The 16,508-nt window shown below is 48.4% G+C and overlaps 1 protein-coding gene across 7 annotated transcripts in view; it reads left to right on the top strand.

The window, feature by feature from the left end:
* Window positions 1-5,162: 5,162 nt before the first annotated feature.
* ELAVL2 (ELAV like RNA binding protein 2) overlaps window positions 5,163-16,508 on the top strand; it is a 98,166-nt gene continuing 86,820 nt past the window's right edge. For 4 of the 7 annotated variants that reach the window (XM_075739337.1, XM_075739334.1, XM_075739336.1 and 1 more), the window contains exons 1-2: window positions 5,311-5,542; window positions 5,827-5,943. The gene's annotated coding sequence lies outside the window, so the exon portion shown is untranslated. Of the gene's footprint in view, window positions 5,201-5,310; window positions 5,543-5,826; window positions 5,944-16,508 lie in introns of those variants that run through there. The other 3 variants (XM_075739335.1, XM_075739333.1, XM_075739331.1) reach the window with 2 other exon arrangements.

The following is a 16,508-nucleotide window of genomic DNA, read 5'->3' as shown; positions in this document are numbered from 1 at the left end:
TTACAAAATAATGCTTTGTGACCTTAGGTTATATGCTCCATCTACATCATTCCTTTAATTGCATTTTCCACAAAGCTTTCTTCCAAAAAACCCAGATCAAAGATAAGCTGAACTCAAGTCTAAACTAAGTATTTCTGCTGGAAAAAGGTGGAGCTACAGTATTCTAATTTGATGCCATTAGTCAATCAAAACACAGTTTGAAATAAGATTTTGTGCTCCTATAAAATGTCTTAGTGTGTACTATGGCTTATGTTTTGTCAAGTGAATAATTCTAAAGATCATTATAGATCTTTTTCACATCAGCAATTAATTTTTGTTTATCTGTGCTCACAAACACATGCTTCTGTATTCTGTTACAGAATTGAGCGTGTGTGCCTTAATGTGAGCTTGACTGTTGTTTATTAAAAATCACAGTGCGGTTTCTTCTCCTGCAGAGGAAATGGAGAATTGAAAATAAGCTACTGCAGTTTCAAAGTGTTTTGTCCTTTGTGAAGAACTTGACAGCCAAAGGGACAATTTGTTCTTGGACTCAAAGACATGTCACAACAGTGAAACAGATGAGGAACTCCCACTCCAGTTCAGGTACTGCTGGGAGAGCAATTTGGGATTGGGATGTTAAGGTGTTTTTATTAAAGCAGCATCGAGTAAGAGAAACCTATTTCTCTTTGCTGAAAACATCCTAATGACAGTTTACTTCACTGGATTATCAGCAACATGCTGGCCGTGCCACCTGAATTTCAATTTCTTAATTTACAGCACAGATAAAATAGAATAGAGCTAGATCTCTACTGCTCTCTACACTGGGCTGGTCTTATCAAGCGTGAAGTTTGGCGCATTGCAAACCTATTCAAGTCATTATCTGTTGAGGACCTCTTGAGCCATCTCCATCTCTGCAGTGTGCTGATAAGACAGCTGTTTCTGTAGCTGCAATGTCTCTCTGGGCCCTGGTCTTCTTTCAGTGCAAACTACAGCTTTGTCACTGTGCCCTGATGCTGTCACTTTCTCTGTTGTGCAAGCGTTTGATCCAAGCACAAAAGAGGCAGCAATTGACTGGCAGGTGAGAGAGTCTTATTATTTTACAATTAAACATGCATTACACACTACTGGAAATACAAATCCTCAATAAAGGAAGCTACCCAAGCTGTGGTGCAGCTGAAATCTGCCTCTGCCTGGTCACAGTAGGAAACAAGCAAGGATACAGTAATTTGAATAAACAGACAGCTTCTTTCAGGTGTTATATTTATCTGGATTAAGGTTCCACAGTTATCGGTAGAAAATTTGAGTAGTTGTGGTTACCTTGTGTGGAACTGAGTTTTAAGATACCTTTTTAGTCTCAATTGAAAAAAAAAGTGAAACACTCCCCATTCCTCTCCCCATCCAAATGCTAACCTCTTTCTGAAAAATAGTTTTTATTAATAGTCAGGCATTGCCACATAATAGAATAGAGTAGAATATAGCAGCTTCAGTTGCAGTGTTCATACTATTGAAGTTTTATACAATATCCATATCTTATGACCAGTGAGAGGCTCAGAGGAGAAGGAGGTAAAACAATCACACACCTATACTGAACTGCAGAGTCCATGCCCGTATGTTTTGTACCAGGAAGTCTCAAGACTTGATCTGAAGCCTTCGTGCCTATTCCTGTTTATTTGTCAAAGTAACGGGAACAAACATCACCTTGCACTGTAAAATGACCCGTAGAGTCCCCTGGGGTGCAGTAACACGCACACGCACACACACATTCTCACACGTACCCGCGTGAGCACACGAACACCGCTGGGCAGAACTATTTGTCTGAGGTGCCTCCGAGAGAGCCGAGCCCACAGCCACGCCACATTCCTTACCGGTTTGGTTTTTTTTTTTTCCTGGGGAGAGGGAGGGGAAATTCCCACTTGGCGCGATGCTCTTGGTCGCTGCAGCGCCAGCCAGCCAGCCGCCGGCCCCGGGAGCGAGCCCCCCCCCCCCGCCCCGTTCCGCAGCAGCCCCCGCCGCCGCCAGCACCCGGGGCCGGGCCGGGCCGCGCCGTCGGGCCGCGCCGCTGTCCGTGGTGCTGACGCGGCGGAGCGGGTTCCCCACGGCCGCGCCGTTCGCTCCTGGCCCACCCCCTCCTGCGGGAAACCGCGGCTTGCAGCGTGCGGCGAAGCGGTGCTGTGCTTGCTCGATTTATTCTTCCTCCCCCCCACCCCCACACACACACACTTTACGCTGGTTGTTAAACCTCTTTCCGCCAGCGCATTGCGATCGCCACTTTCACTGCCGTTCCCGGACCTCCCGGTCCTGGTCGGAGGGTTCGGCATGCCTAAACAAGCAGTTCCTTTCCTTCCTCCTATAGCTCTCTCATTTCCAAAGACTATTTAATAAGCCATACACGTTTTAGCTTAAGGCTATGTCCAGACAGCCAGCTACTGCTAATCATAAAGACTTCTCTGCAGACATATTACCTAAGCAAATGGGAACTTTGCAGAAAAACGTGCTTTTCCTGAGAGAGGGGAGAATTTAGCTTTCCTTCTTCTGGCACTGCCGGCATCAAAGGCCTCTGAAAATGCACCAGAGACAGGAAGGGCCGATGACAAGACAATTCACTTTAACAGCTATTTTCTGCCTAATTTCACTTCAGCACCGTGTATCGACAAACGTGACAGACGTAGTGCATTATTAGTAGAGGTATTAAGCCTCGAAATAAAATGCATAAAGTTTGGCTTTTGTTGCTAAAAGCTGGTCACTAATTACAGCTGGAGGACTGATCCTTTTGGGGACGAGCAGGGGGGCAGATGAAACCAGAATCCTGAGTATCAAATCTGACAGGGAAGCTGTGAGTAGAGTTCTTTAATTTCCTGAAAGTTCAGAAAGACACACTTCTGGCTTCTAACATCATACATTTTGACTTCCCCTTTAAGTCAAGTTTCTTTAGTTCTAAGAACAGCTGTTATTCATATGATTTTTTTTTTGGGGGGGGGGGGGCGGTGGTGGTGTTAATGCATTGAACTGTTTAGGAATTTGAGAGAGCTTATTGTTTTCTTCCTTCCTTCCTTCCTTTCTGTGTCTCTTTCTCTTCTCATACATTGCTGACATTCCGCTAAGGAACACCGTCATCTGCTTAAACACATTCAACATAAACTGGATGAGGCAAGAAAGCAACCAGCAACTAAATCTAGTAATTCTGAAGACACAGTGCACAAGTTTTACAGATGTTTTCTACTTGGTGTCTGCTCTAATCCATGCTTCGAAACTCAGCCTAGAACAATCACTTTTTTTTTTTCTTCAAAAGATGTATACAAAACTTGTTGATGTATGCACCCACAGCATAAAGTACATGAGCAAGTTCATTGTTAATTGTGGTATCATTAGGAGACTTTCAAAAGCAGTTTTGCTGTATCAAAGGGTAACCGTCGCCATAATTAGACAAGGGTAAGCATCAGAGATAAGCTGAACAACAGCGTAAGCTCAGAGGACCTACCTTCTTGAATACTAACAGACACTGCTGAGAGCACAATTTACACATGCAATTCCAGAAACTGTGTGTGAATAGACATAATTACATGTAGGATTTTTGTATAAGCAGCTTTGAGGGAATAGCTACCCCCACCCCGTTCTTTATTCAGTCCTTAGAGCTGCTAGCTTGGCACTTGTTCCACCAGGGAGTTATCCCCTTTTTTGGAGTGCTGCTGATTCAAAACGTTGGTGATAGATTGTAAATAATCAGCTAAAGACTGTGTGCTCTAGAAAAACATCAGATGCATTCGGCGTATATCTAATTACATAAAATGTAAACACTCAGTTATTGTTACAGTAGTAGGAGAGGGAGATGGTAAGAAACACAGATGATGTATAAACAAGCATGTTTTCTCTTTCATTGTATTAATAATTTATAAACACTCAAGCATAGTCTCAAGAAATATTACTTTGTCTCTTTGATACCATATGCCTCTTTATTTTTGCGCCTTGCTACATGCAAATACCAGAATATTCTAAATAAGCATTTCCTTTCTGCAGGGTTTAAGTGCTTTGCTATTGGAAATGCATTATATACACTGGTGTGTTCTGTGTCAGAAAAGACACAAAAGAAAAGCCACGTCTAGGAAGCACTTTGGATACTGGAAAGAAATTATGATCAAGTACAATGAAGGTCGAACAGTACAAGGCATAAAAGGCATGTTTCTGAACACAATGCAGATTTTTTTTTCCCATACAACACAATCTTTTTCTCCTCAAACACTTATCTGTGCAAGACATGGGAATCGATCACATAATGAGTAAAAGCTTTTTTCCTTCCTTCCTTCCTTCCTTCCTTCCTTCCTTCCTTCCTTCCTTCCTTCCTTCCTTCCTTCCTTCCTTCCTTCCTTCCTTCCTTCCTTCCTTCCTTCCTTCCTCACTCCCTTCCCTCCCTCCCTCCCTTCCTTCCCTTCTTCTTCCCTTCCCTTTTCTTCCTTCCTTCCCTTCCCTCCCTTCCTCCCTCCCTCCCTCTCTCCCTCCCTTCCATTCCCTCCCTTCCTTTCCTTCCTTCCTCCAGCCCTCCTTTCCCTTCCTTCTTTCTACCCATAACGTTTGTTACAAGACATATCACAGATTAACACGTTCACTCTCGGAAGGGCAAATTGCAAGAGCAGTCCCTGGGCAGCGATATAAACTTTACACGCGCGGTGCCGTCACACGTACGGCCAGAACTGCGTGGAGCGGAAGAAGAAAAGCAATAGGCTGCTTTCCTGGCAGCTCTTCATGCGAAGGAATGGCCCACCGACAGCGGGCTGCCCCGGGCCGTGCCGGGATGCACCGCTCCGCTCCGCTCCGCTCCCAAGCGGCTGGCTCGGAGGACGCGAGCCGCCGCTTCCCCACGCCGCCGTCCGCGCTGCAGGAGCGGTGCCCCTGCGCCCCGCTCACCGCCCCGCGGCGCGGCGTGGGAAGGCAGGCGCGGGGCCGTCGCGCTGTACCGAGGAGACACGCGTGGCCGCGGGCTGTGGCCACTCGCGGGACCCCCGCGGAGCCCACCCGCGTCCGCGGAAACGGCCCCGCGCGCGGCAGCGCAGCCTGAAACGCGGCGCCATGGGGCTACCAGAGTGGCGGCGCGTGCGACCAATGGGCGACCGTCGCCTCGCCGGGGGGCGGGGCGAGTGGGAGGCGTCCGGACCAATGGGGGCTCGCGGCGCCGCCAGCAGCTTGCGTTGCGCCGGGGTGCGGAGACGCTGCCGCGCGTGGCGCCGGGGTAGGCGCGGAGCGGCCGCCGGGAGGGGGAAGGGGCGGGGGGGGGGGTGCGCAGCCGCCCACGGCCACACGCCCCCCGCGCGCACCCCCACGGCCACGCCGCCGGGCGCGGCACGCAGACGCACGCACCCCGGCGCGGCGGGGCGGCAGGCAGGGAGCCGGGCGGCGGGGCTGCTATAAATCTACGGAGCGGTCCGCCTCCCTGCAAAGCACGGCACGGCGCGGCACCGCACCGCACCGCACGGCGTCCTCCCCCCGCGGCCCCGCGCGCACTCCGCGATGCAGCAGCTGACTCCGGCGGCGAGCCGCTAGGAAGGGACCGGCAGGCAGGGAGAGAGAGAGAGTGTGAGAGAGAGAGAGAGAGAGAGAGACCGTCTTTTAAGTCGCCCTTCCATCCCTCTTTTCTTTGTTCCTTCATTTCTCCCTCCCTCCCCTCTTTTTGTTCGATTGGGTTGCGAAAGGAGGGTAGTCCTGTCACTCTCTCTCTTTTTGTGTCCTCCCTTTTTTATTTTTTAATTTTACACATTTTTTTCTTTTGGATTTTTTTTCCCTAGTGTTGGACTGTTGGGGGAGGGAGGGAGAGGATTGTTTATTTTGGTTTTGTTTTTTTTTTTTTCTTCCTCTTAGAACTGTCCCCAATTTAGCTCTTGTGTGTTGTCTTGAGAGAACTATCCATCTGCCTCTTACTCCTCTTTATTGAGAGAACTGCACCGTTACTTTTTTTTTTAAGCCGAGGAGAGGAAGGTAAGTTGTGGCTTGATTCTTTCCGTGATTGTACGTGTGCGATAGGGTCCACGCGAACGCCTGAGGTGCATGCCGCGTAGAATTACGTTGATAACCTATGTTTGCTCCGTATTAACACCGTTCGTGCCGGCAGCGCTGAATAAGGCCGTTCGCGCATATCGCAGCGTGCCTGCGGAGCTGAGTTGCTGGAAGTGTTTGCAGCGTGGCGAGGGCAGCCGCTGAAGCTGGGGAACCACACCGCGCCCACGCAGGAAGGCGTGCGCATCCCTACCTGTCCTGGCCCAACTGCAAAGTTCCCAACACCGCCCCGCCCGTCCAGCTCCGGGCACGTCCCCTTGCGAGGAGCGTCCGAAGGGACGGACCCGCACCCCGCGGGTGCAGGGAGGCGTATCGTTTTGAGGAGATGAAGGCGCATTTGCAGATTAGCCGGGATAAGACCCCCCCCCCGCGCCTAATTGCATTAACCGCGCGGCCTTTCGTGGCTTTCCTGTGGGGCTGGGAGGCGGCAGCGTGTCCACGGCGCACAAAGACGTGGCCGGCCGGAGCAAGAGCGGGCAGCGCGTATTGTCAGCGGGTGCGGGGTGCGGAGAACCGGTGAGCTCTCCCTGGGAGAAGTTCATTACCGTCCGCGGGAGGGGAGGGGGGAGGGCGGGCTGTGTCTTTGCGTGGAGATGATTAACCCGCTGCGGGAGGGGGCGCGTCCCCTTTGTTCGGGGCGGCGGGGCGCGGGCAGCGTACGCGGGGCGGCGTGCGCGGCGTTTCCGCGGCGGCGGACACGATCTCTGTCCGTGGTCCTACCGGGGCGGCGCGGGGAGCGGTCCTGGGCGTGCTCGGGGGAAGTTCGCATCCGGCAGCTGCGGCGGGGATCCGAGCGGCGCGCCGGGTAAAGGGACGGACGGGGCGTCCCGTCCGCGGGCGCCTCTTCCGCCCTCTCGCCCTCCGTCCCTGCGGCAGCGAGAGGGTCCGTGCAGGAGAAGGAGGCGATGGTAAAGGCTGGCGCTGCAGCGTGTGCCCCCGGCAAGGACCGGACCCAACGACTGCCATTGTTGTTTAATTTATGCCCAGCACGTTGCTCCGTACCCACCTATTCCACGTATTAAAATAATGGAGAGCTATACAAGCGGGGCAAATTGGTAGTTGGACGTGTTCCGTCAACTCGTCTCCAAGGACCGGTGGTGCTGCCGGCCTTGACACGGTTTGACTAGTCCTTGCGCGCTGCAGCGCCGGGAGGGCGGAGTGCCCACCGAGCCGTGCGGCCCCCCCGGGAACGGGACCCCCCCTCTCCCACTGACTCCCCCTCGGGCACTCGCTGGGGTGCTCCCCGCAGGGCGAGCAGCGGCGGGTCCGAAGGAGCGGAGCCTCGGACGGCTGTCGCGGCGTTCGGCAGCCGCGCTTTCCCGCGGGCGGTCTCCGCGCCGTCGGACGCCGTCGGGAAACGGGATGGTGCTGTTGCAGCGGCTACTGACCGCCGCGGGGGGCTCCGAGCACGGCTGCCCGGAGGGGACCGCGGAGCGCTCGTTCCCGCTGCGTCCCGTCCGAGGAGTGGCTCGGAGGTTCGTCCGCCCCGCCGGGCCGCTTCCGCAGAGCGAAAGGACCTCCGCGGCTCGGCGTTTTTGCAGGAAAAGGCGGCAAGCCGGGGAGACGAGCGAGCACTGTGCGGGTCCTGCCCCTGACACCGACGGGAAGGAGAAAAGCAACCCCCCGCCCCACCCTCCTCAGCGCAGCCCGCTGCCGCGCTCTCCCCGCGCCCCGAAGCGGCCTCCCCGCCGCCCGCAGGTGCTCGGCGGCGCTCGCAGGGTGGGGCGGGGCCCGTCCGGCTGCGGCGAGGAGCGGGGCGGCCGCCGCAGGGTGCCCGATGGGCCCGGGGGCGCGGCCCCGCGGGCACGGGGCTTCTTGAGTGGCCGGCGGCGGCGTCACTCAGGCGGCGGCCGCGGGGGCGGGCGCCTTTATCAGCCCGCCGCCGCCCTCTTCTCACCCTCTTGTGGCGGGGCGGCACCGGTGCCAGCAAAGACAGCGGGTGAGGCGGCTGCGGGGCGCTGCACAGCCTCGTCGGGGCAGCGGGCTCTCCCTCCGCTCCCTTCCTGCGGCGGCGGCCACGCTTCGCGGTTCCTGCCACCGGCGCGCCCCGCTTCCCCCCCTACCCCCAGGCAGGCCGGCAGGAAGGGGCAGCGCGGGGTCCCCGCGGGGTCCCGAGTGGCTAAAAGGAGCGGGGGCCGGGAAGGGCGCGGTGCTTGCAGCACGCCGGGCTTCCCCACGGGACGCGCGTAGAGGAGAAGTGTATCCGGAGCGGGTCTGTCGTCGGCGTGGGGAGTATGGCGGGGGGAGGGGCGGCTTGGGCGGGGGGAGGCTCAGTGCGCGACCGGGGGTTCCCCTGGGAAGGGGGTGAAAACCCGGTATCTGCGGAGACCTGCACCCTCCTCGGCTGTTGTAAAGGACAGGTGACTTTGCGCTTGTTGCGCTCCCAGTTGCGAACTCCAAGGTGTTCGCGGCGTTACATCGAGAAGGGGCTTCCTGTTGCTGACAGTGCTGGGGTTTTTTCTTTCTTTTTTTTCTTTTTTCTCCGAGCGGTTCTTCTCTCTCCCCCCTTTCTCGTGCTAGGCGGGTTTCATCGCTTTTTGTTTTGCTCTGCCCCTCCCCGCCCTCCCCCATGTGGCGCTAATTGGGCGAGTTCAGCACCTGTTCTCCTGACAAAACGTTGCTCAAATAACCCCTTTGTTTTGTCTGCAACATCCCTCTGGATGACCTTCTCCCTCCACCCATTTCCTTAGCGCGGCCCTACCACTTGAGCGTAGCTCCCGTTCTTCCCCCGAGCTGCGCCTCTGTTTCCCTTTTAGGTCTGACCTTGCTCTAACCGGATTGCCGATACCCACAATAGTGCATCTGCCGTCTTCTGCCCGCGCCGTCTCGTCTGGCGGAGGAGCTGCCGCCGCCCGAGCCCCGGGGCAGCAGTTGGGCGAGGGTGGAACCGCGCGGGGGCTGTCGCTTGCTGCAAGGGGTGCTGCGGCCACAGCCGCCCGCGGCTCCCGGCGCACCTGTGCGGCTGCAGGGCGGGGGAGCGGAGGGGGCAGAGCCGCGCGGCGTGCGGGGACCTGTCGGCGGAGCAGCGCCCGCAAGGGTGCAGGGCCGGCGGGGCTTTGGGACGCGGGGCTCCGTGGCCGGTGGCAGGAGTCCTTGCGATGGAGGAAGGCGCGGTAGCTGCCGGCAGAACACCCGGTCCCGTACAGTCCCGGCGGCGGCCCGCGGGGTGGAGGTGCCGGGGGTCACGCCGTGCGAGCCGGCTCTGCCGGGGCTGGGGTTCGCCGCGCTGGAGGAGGGTGCCGGGGGGGGGGGGTGGGGGGCGGCTGGGGGCTCAGCTAGGTGCACGGGTCACTTGTAATCTGTTTTATTTCGGGGGTTGCTTCGCGCTTCAGATGCGGGGCCTCATGCCAACTTGGCGCGCAGAGAGACTGTCTCGCCCACTTTTCTTTTCTCTGGGGGCTATACCTGGGTTATACCTATTGCCCACCTTTTCAGTTTATCCTGCCCTGCAAAAATTGGAGTGCCCTCCTTCTTGGGTTGTGTGGGTGGGGAGTGAGGTGGCTTTGTTTCATCTGCATAGATGGATAAGATAGTTGGAGCAGAGAGACAGCTCAGTATCCTGTTCACCTCTATAATCCCCGATGTACATCCATTTAATTACAGGTATAATTTGTTAGAGTAGTAAAACTGATCTTTATTTAAAAACAAAAAAAAAAGGCAACACAAACCAATACCAAACAGAATGTAAGCAAAGTAGGCTTATTGTATTTGATTTAATTGAAGTCTACAAGACTAAAATATGTTTATGGACTTTTGAAGACAACTTTGGTAATATGGTTTAGTAGCTACATAGGATTTCAGCATCTGATTTTCTTACAAGTGATAGTTGATAAAGTAGCAATACCTGATGGATCGAGTATTTCACAACTTGTGTATTTTCTTGAAAGGTAAAAGGTTCTGGGTTTTTTGTGCTATAAAACTCCATGCCATCTGACTTTATCTGCCTTGATGGCCAATGTTAAATTAAACTGAAAGAGTCCAGAAAATATTCCAGTAAGTGGGAACCTGTTCCGTTCAGGAAAAAGACACCAGGGTATTCACTAGAGCTTCAATTTTGCATTTTTCCTTTTAGTCCCGTGGATTCTGAATCCTAAAATTAAATTCAGTTTTTCCTTCTCCCTCGCTTCTCTGGCCCTTTGGAAATGTTGTATTGGGAATGATAATTTTAAGAATGGACTTTGAATCTGTTCTATAGCTATTATGCATAAATAATTTTGTTTGCAAATACGGAATTGGTAAGTCTGCATACTGTTTAAAATGGGATATTTAATCGGAGAGAAATCTAGATATACGAAGTTTTTGCTGTGATATGTTGAAAGCATTTGCAACTATAGACACATACAAATGACCTTGAAACAGCTAAGGAATTTTATCATACTGAATAAAATCTGACAAAGCACATCTTTAATGCCTCCTTCAAACCTCTTATGGCTGTACCTGAACTCATATTTCTGCTCAGCAATAGCTGTCTTAATTTTGTATGCTTTTATTCTGGTGGAGTGGTTGATCCTTTCTGTATGCAGTACGGATTTTTAATTGCTTTAGTCTTTGAGACGTATGCCTCTTCAATATATTCATATTTGCATAAATCTCTTCCTATTATTGGCTTAATTGTACTAGTGTAGTATTTCTGCATGTGAATTTATTGAAACTTTCCCATACTAACGTGAACATGAATTTTCACACCCTGGATTAATTTTAAATGCTGTTGTTTTAGTGAGAAGGGAAGATCCTTTTATCAGTGTTGTTGTTGTTGATGTCATTGTTTTAATTATTGCCTCTTAAAAAATTGTGAGCTACCATACTTCTGGTTGAGCTGGGTGATCCAGGTATAGTGAGTTGAAAATTTTCTAAACAGCTGCTAGATCTGGACTATCTGCTTTTAAAAAAAAACAAAACAACAAAGCAAGCTGAAACCAACAAAAACCCCACCTCAAAACAGAAAGTTTTTCAGATTATTTCCCAGGTTTCCAGATGGCAACCTTAAAACTACAATGGCACCCCAACATGAATTCTATTAAAGCCCCTGTAATGCTAAGCTAGGTTTTTTTGGGGGACAAAGCTAAGCTTGCTTTATTTGGGGACTAAGTAGGAGATAGATGACATGTGATCTATTATTTTAAAAGGCCAAGGAATATTTAACCTTGCCTGTGCTTCTTAAAATAAGTCAATGCCATTGCAGAGGTGGACTTTGCAGGTAAAAATAGTACAAGGATGCAAGTGTAAGCTCCTTCCTAGGAACAGTGATGTTGAAATAGTGCTTTATAGGTAAAACTTTTGCTGTCTTAAAATGTAAAGGCTTTTGATTATATTTATTACCACCGATGTTCTTCATAGCAGTAAAACCGATTGTTAGCTAATGGATAAACTCAGTTTGTGCTGAATCTACATTTCTGTCTTGCTTTAAAGCCATCTTTGCTTTCTCTCTAATGCTTTTCTGATAGATGTTAGTAGCTACAGAGGGCAGTGAATGTTACCAGCTCTTGCAAAGGCTTTAAAAGTGAGAGAATATTACCTTTGTGCACAGAGCTTTCTTTTCCTGACAGCCCCCAAATCAATTGAAAAATCACGATACTATCCAGCAGGATTAGCTGTTGGTGTGTTGGGCTTCGACATCTGTAGTTCCAATTCGGAAGGAAGACCCTGCATGGTTTTTAATCTGTTGCCTGTGTAAATCTACCTAATTCGGCTTACTCAAAAGGATTAGTTCTGGAGAAGCTGGTATAACAGAGTTAGAATTCATAGCTTTTAGCTACTACAACCGATGGGCTAGATCAAGATGTTTTGCTGCCTAATCCTTGTTGTCGAAATTTAAAAAGTCATCCTGAGTTTCCAGTGGCAAAATAACACAAAGAGGTAGGCTCCTTGATTGATTCCCACTTGAAGCTTGGAGAAACTGCCAATATCGAGCAAGCTGCTTTTGCCCAGTAGGCATTGCTCTGGATTTGTAGGGACCCCTAGCATCTAGTATTTTACCGCTGACCAACCAAATATCATGCTAAATTTGACAGAAGCTGAGGTTAGAGAACAGCTAATTGTTGGTCTTCCCTGTATTTGGAAGTGCTTGCTGTTTCGCATAGAGCTCTGCACAAAGTACACCTTGGAAAGATGACCTCAGTGAAACACTTGGCTTTAGTAGTCAGTGTTTTTGTAGGGACTGCAGTTTTTAGCATTAAAACAAAGTTAAATAGTTACAAAAAGCTTACGGCAGAAATCTTAAGCATGCTTTTTCAGAAACTTACTTAAAAATTCTAAACCCACATCAAGTTTTTGAAATAGCTCACAGTCTAAATCTGGCAAAATAGCTGAAGTTTTAGGAGCAGTAATTATATAATGACAAAAATTGTAATGGGAAGGTCTTTCTTACGTTTAAAAAATGCAAATTGGGAACAAGCTGAAGCTTTCCAGATGGAGCTTAAATTAGTGTCTCACTGTTTTCTGTTTCGTTTGAGCCACTGTTCCTCATGGTACTCCAGTACTTAAGCAACAGGAGGTTTCATTTGTTTTGATAGTCATAGTAAGCCCAGACATAATGTGGGTTTGGAAGAAGCTGTAGTTTCCTAATAGAAGGTCAAGATGAGTGTTAGGTGTTTAAATCTCTTGGCAGTGCCTCACTATGGTGAGTGCACCAGCCTAGGATCCACATGAGAATCATTCTAGGCAGCCTCAGGCTTCGCTTCATAAAACACTTGTGATATTGATTCTCTCGTCCCTCATGTGGTCCTGACATTGCCGGTGACTCAAGTGGTGCTGCTGATCAGAAACTGTGCAGATGCTTAGACTCAATGAAGCTGTAAGACGTTGCAAGAATGAGTATCTTGGTTTGCTGTGTTTAGCAAAAATCAGGTATATCCCAGTAAACCTGTGATGGTTGACTAAATGACTTGGAAGCTAGAAACTACTAAAGTGCTGAGAAGACTGTAGGGATGGTCTTAAGGACTCCAGACACTTTCTCTGGTCTTCAGCTGAGGGTGGAGTAGATGTAGAAAACTTCATATGCTGAATGTTTACTGAATTACTAGAATGTAAGGTAAAGTATGTATGTGCAATTTCTTGAATACTTAATACCTCAGTACTGGTAAAATAGGGAAAACTTAAACATTCACATGGTTTGTAAAATAGTCTGCACAGAGGTAGCAAAAGGCTGGTCAAGGTGTTCTGGAATATTCACTGTGATGTATTGAGCAGCCTTTCAGTAGGTCTGTGCTAGCTGCATTCACTTTCAAACTCCCCAGGGTGAGTTTGTTTAACCAAGTACTTACTCAGATTCAACTGAATAAACTTAATGTATTTTTGTGGAATGAAACTGCTGCTGCAGTACTGGAGTACTGATGTTCTTCTATACTTCAGATTTTCATGACAGAAATGTCCTGCTTCTTACCATGCTGATAATGTTTTTCCATAGTATTCTTACATATTTTTTCAAAAGTAGAATTATGGTCAGAAAGGGTACTTGGAGTCAGCATTCCTGTGGCTTTTTAGTTGCTTGTTTCTTATATTAATTTGCTGAAGATTTCTGCCATATTACCTGGAGTGAGGTAGGGGAGGAGGCAGGACAGAATAAAACAGATGGATACTCTTTATACTGTTTCTACCTGTCTGAATCACGAGGGTCATGTGGTGGTTCCAGTGAGTTTTGCGGATATTCGAACTGCCTGCATGCCACGGGGCTTGAACATGTGAAGGAGGCCCCTTAGGCTGGCCTTGTCTTTAATGTCAAGGTGAGTAGTGGATACATTGCAAGCATTAATGTTCATGGCATCTAAATTGAGTTTGATAGGGGAAAATGTGTGATTTTGAGTCCTGAATCGAGAGCTGTGTCTCTCTGTACTGAAATCTGGACAGTCAACTTCTGTTGACTGCAGGGGGCATCAGGGTTTTGTTTCTATGTAATGACATGGGAAGTTTTCAGTTAATATACCTTAATGAAGATACAGTCAGCTAAGGATTCCATGGTTATGTCTGTTAATAATAGAACTCCATTTCTTGAAGGCACTTTATAGTTCCTTGTTTTAGGGCTGCCACAATGGATATGAAAAGTAAGAAATTAAGTACCTGAACACCAGAAAAAAGGCAAGGGTTTGTCTGCCTTATGAGCTTGGCACTTCTTGTTCTGTAAATGTTTGTGGCATGTGATTTTAGCTTCACTACCACTCCTTCACTACTTCTCTCTGATTTCAGTATTTTCAGGGTATCTGTGAACGCATTCTTGAAGTTAGGGTCTTCTCCTTACATGCTGCAGAAACAACTGTACCTGGATTTTAAGCAGCACCTTTGGTGAGAAGAGTATGCTGAATGGCTGAATAGCTTTTGGTAGCTCATGGAGCCAGTGGAGCACAAGTGCATTTGTTTACCTGCAGAATACCATTTCAGGTGACCCTGTGAGAAGGGCATGCAAGTTGGGGAGGAGGAAGAGGTCCCTCAGAGCTCTGGTCTAGTAAAGCGGTGTTCCTGATGAGGAAGCTGGATGCAGGAGGCAGTAGGTATTGCAGCTGTTGTGGCAGAGGAAAAGATTGTTAGGGTGTATTTGGACTTCTGAATTTGCTTTGAGCATATCCATGCATAGCACTGAAATGGGTAATATATTGCAAGAATTCTAGCAGCAAACATGTCTTCACTGTGTACCCATTTTGTTTTTGTAACGGAGTCCTTGTTTCAGTGCCATCCATTTTGTTTGCCCTTTTGAAATGTCAGGAAACTAATGCTGTGACCTCTGTTTTTATTCATCCATTAGCATTAAATTTCATATGCATCAAACCAATTTAAAGGCAGAGCAAGATCTTGGGGATTTATTTACTTTTTCTGTATCTACTGTTCGTCTCTAGTCTTGAACCAGCAAACATAACTAAAGGGAAGAGGTGAACACTGTTGCTCGCAAATCACAGTTTATTCAAGAAGGGCTTTTAAGTCTTCTAAATTTAGATCTTAAAAATCTTAGTACCTGTGATAATTGTAATTAAGGATATTATTTTTATCTCTAGTAACACGCTTAGAAATCTCATCAGACTTCCTGCTGTAGTTCCTTTCTACCCAAATATGCTTTCAAAGCTGCTTTCTGTTTCCGTAAGAGGGACAACTAAAGTCATAATTCTAAAACACCATATGCTTCTTGTAATAAACTATGCATGTACTGCATGCATGCATGCAATGGTGAAGAAATTAGTTTATTAACGAGTTTAACTTTTTCATTTTGATGTGCTTACACCTTCAGCTATAACCCAAAATTGAGTTCCTGACCTAAAACTGCTGTTGCTAATCTGTGAGGAAGACTTTAGAAGCTGCTTTTGCATTCAGATAGCTAAACTGTGAAACTTGGCATAGTGATAGTACTTCCCTTGGACTGCATCCATGGTGAGATGTTGGTAGGCAAGATGAGAATTAAAGCCTCATTAACCGAGTAGCTGATTTTTTTCTATAACAGTTGAGCAAACTGAAAGAACACTAAATGGTGTCATGCTTGTCTTTTGATAAAGGCTATTTCTATGAGGAGACTGGTTCTTGTATTGAAATTCCTCTGAACTGGTACAGTGGAAGGATATAACACTAGCCATCGTGATGGAGACCATGGCTCTTTTTGGATATAGCTCAGATCAAGGATCTCTCCTCTGCTGAAATAACTGGGCTGTAGTGTTACTTTTTTTGTGTGGAAGATTTCTGGCACAACTCAGTGTTTGAGATGGTGACTGCTTCCATATCGAGTGGTGTAACACAGATGACACGTACAAAGGTTTTGGTCTAGTGGAAGATGTCCCTGCTGATGTCAGGAGCGTTGGAACTAGATGATATTTAAAGGTCACTTCCAGACCAAACCATTCTGTGAATCTATGATGAAGTGTCTGTGAGGGAGACTTTCTGTCCAAGTTGGGTAATGGAATCTACATTTCTCCTAATACTATTAATTTTGGGGTTTGATAATCTAGTCTTGCAGAAGTAGCTGTTAGAGCTGTTTATTTTGTGGATATGGCCTTTTTTGATCTTTGCAAATACTGTATGTGTGTAACCAGCTGGAATAAGGTTTACCTGTTTTGAAACATGTTTAGGTGTTTTGAAACAAGGGTTGTCAATGTTCTTAAATGCTAAGTCAATTGCCTTTTTTGGGTGTGAATTGCATAGAATGATGAAATGCACCAGGTTTCCTGTTCGAAGCAATGCATGAGAACAGAAAATGAGTTTATAGGAAACTGTTCCTACAGAAACTTTTTTTAAATTAACTGTGCAGTATCAGATTTAACTTACATATCGTATCGGCGTATCAATCTCACATAATCTTGGTATGTACTGTCCAAGTGCCCAAGATCAGGGACCTGATTTTAGTGGCTGTTGCTAGTACTTGCTCAAATATTCTAGTACTGAAAATTAATGACTAATTATAACTGTCCCCCTGTTTGTTAAACTGGGTTGACTTACTGTTTTAAAAGCTGATTCATGCATCTTTTCATGACTTGCATATCTAAGAAGGCTGTGCTGCTTTTATCTGTATACATCTG

Source organism: Balearica regulorum, chromosome Z, assembly GCF_011004875.1.
Source record: "Balearica regulorum gibbericeps isolate bBalReg1 chromosome Z, bBalReg1.pri, whole genome shotgun sequence".
Classification (NCBI taxonomy): Eukaryota; Metazoa; Chordata; class Aves; order Gruiformes; family Gruidae; genus Balearica; species Balearica regulorum.
The sequence above is the reverse complement of the archived record's forward strand: the minus strand, read 5'-3'. Positions and strand labels throughout refer to the sequence as shown.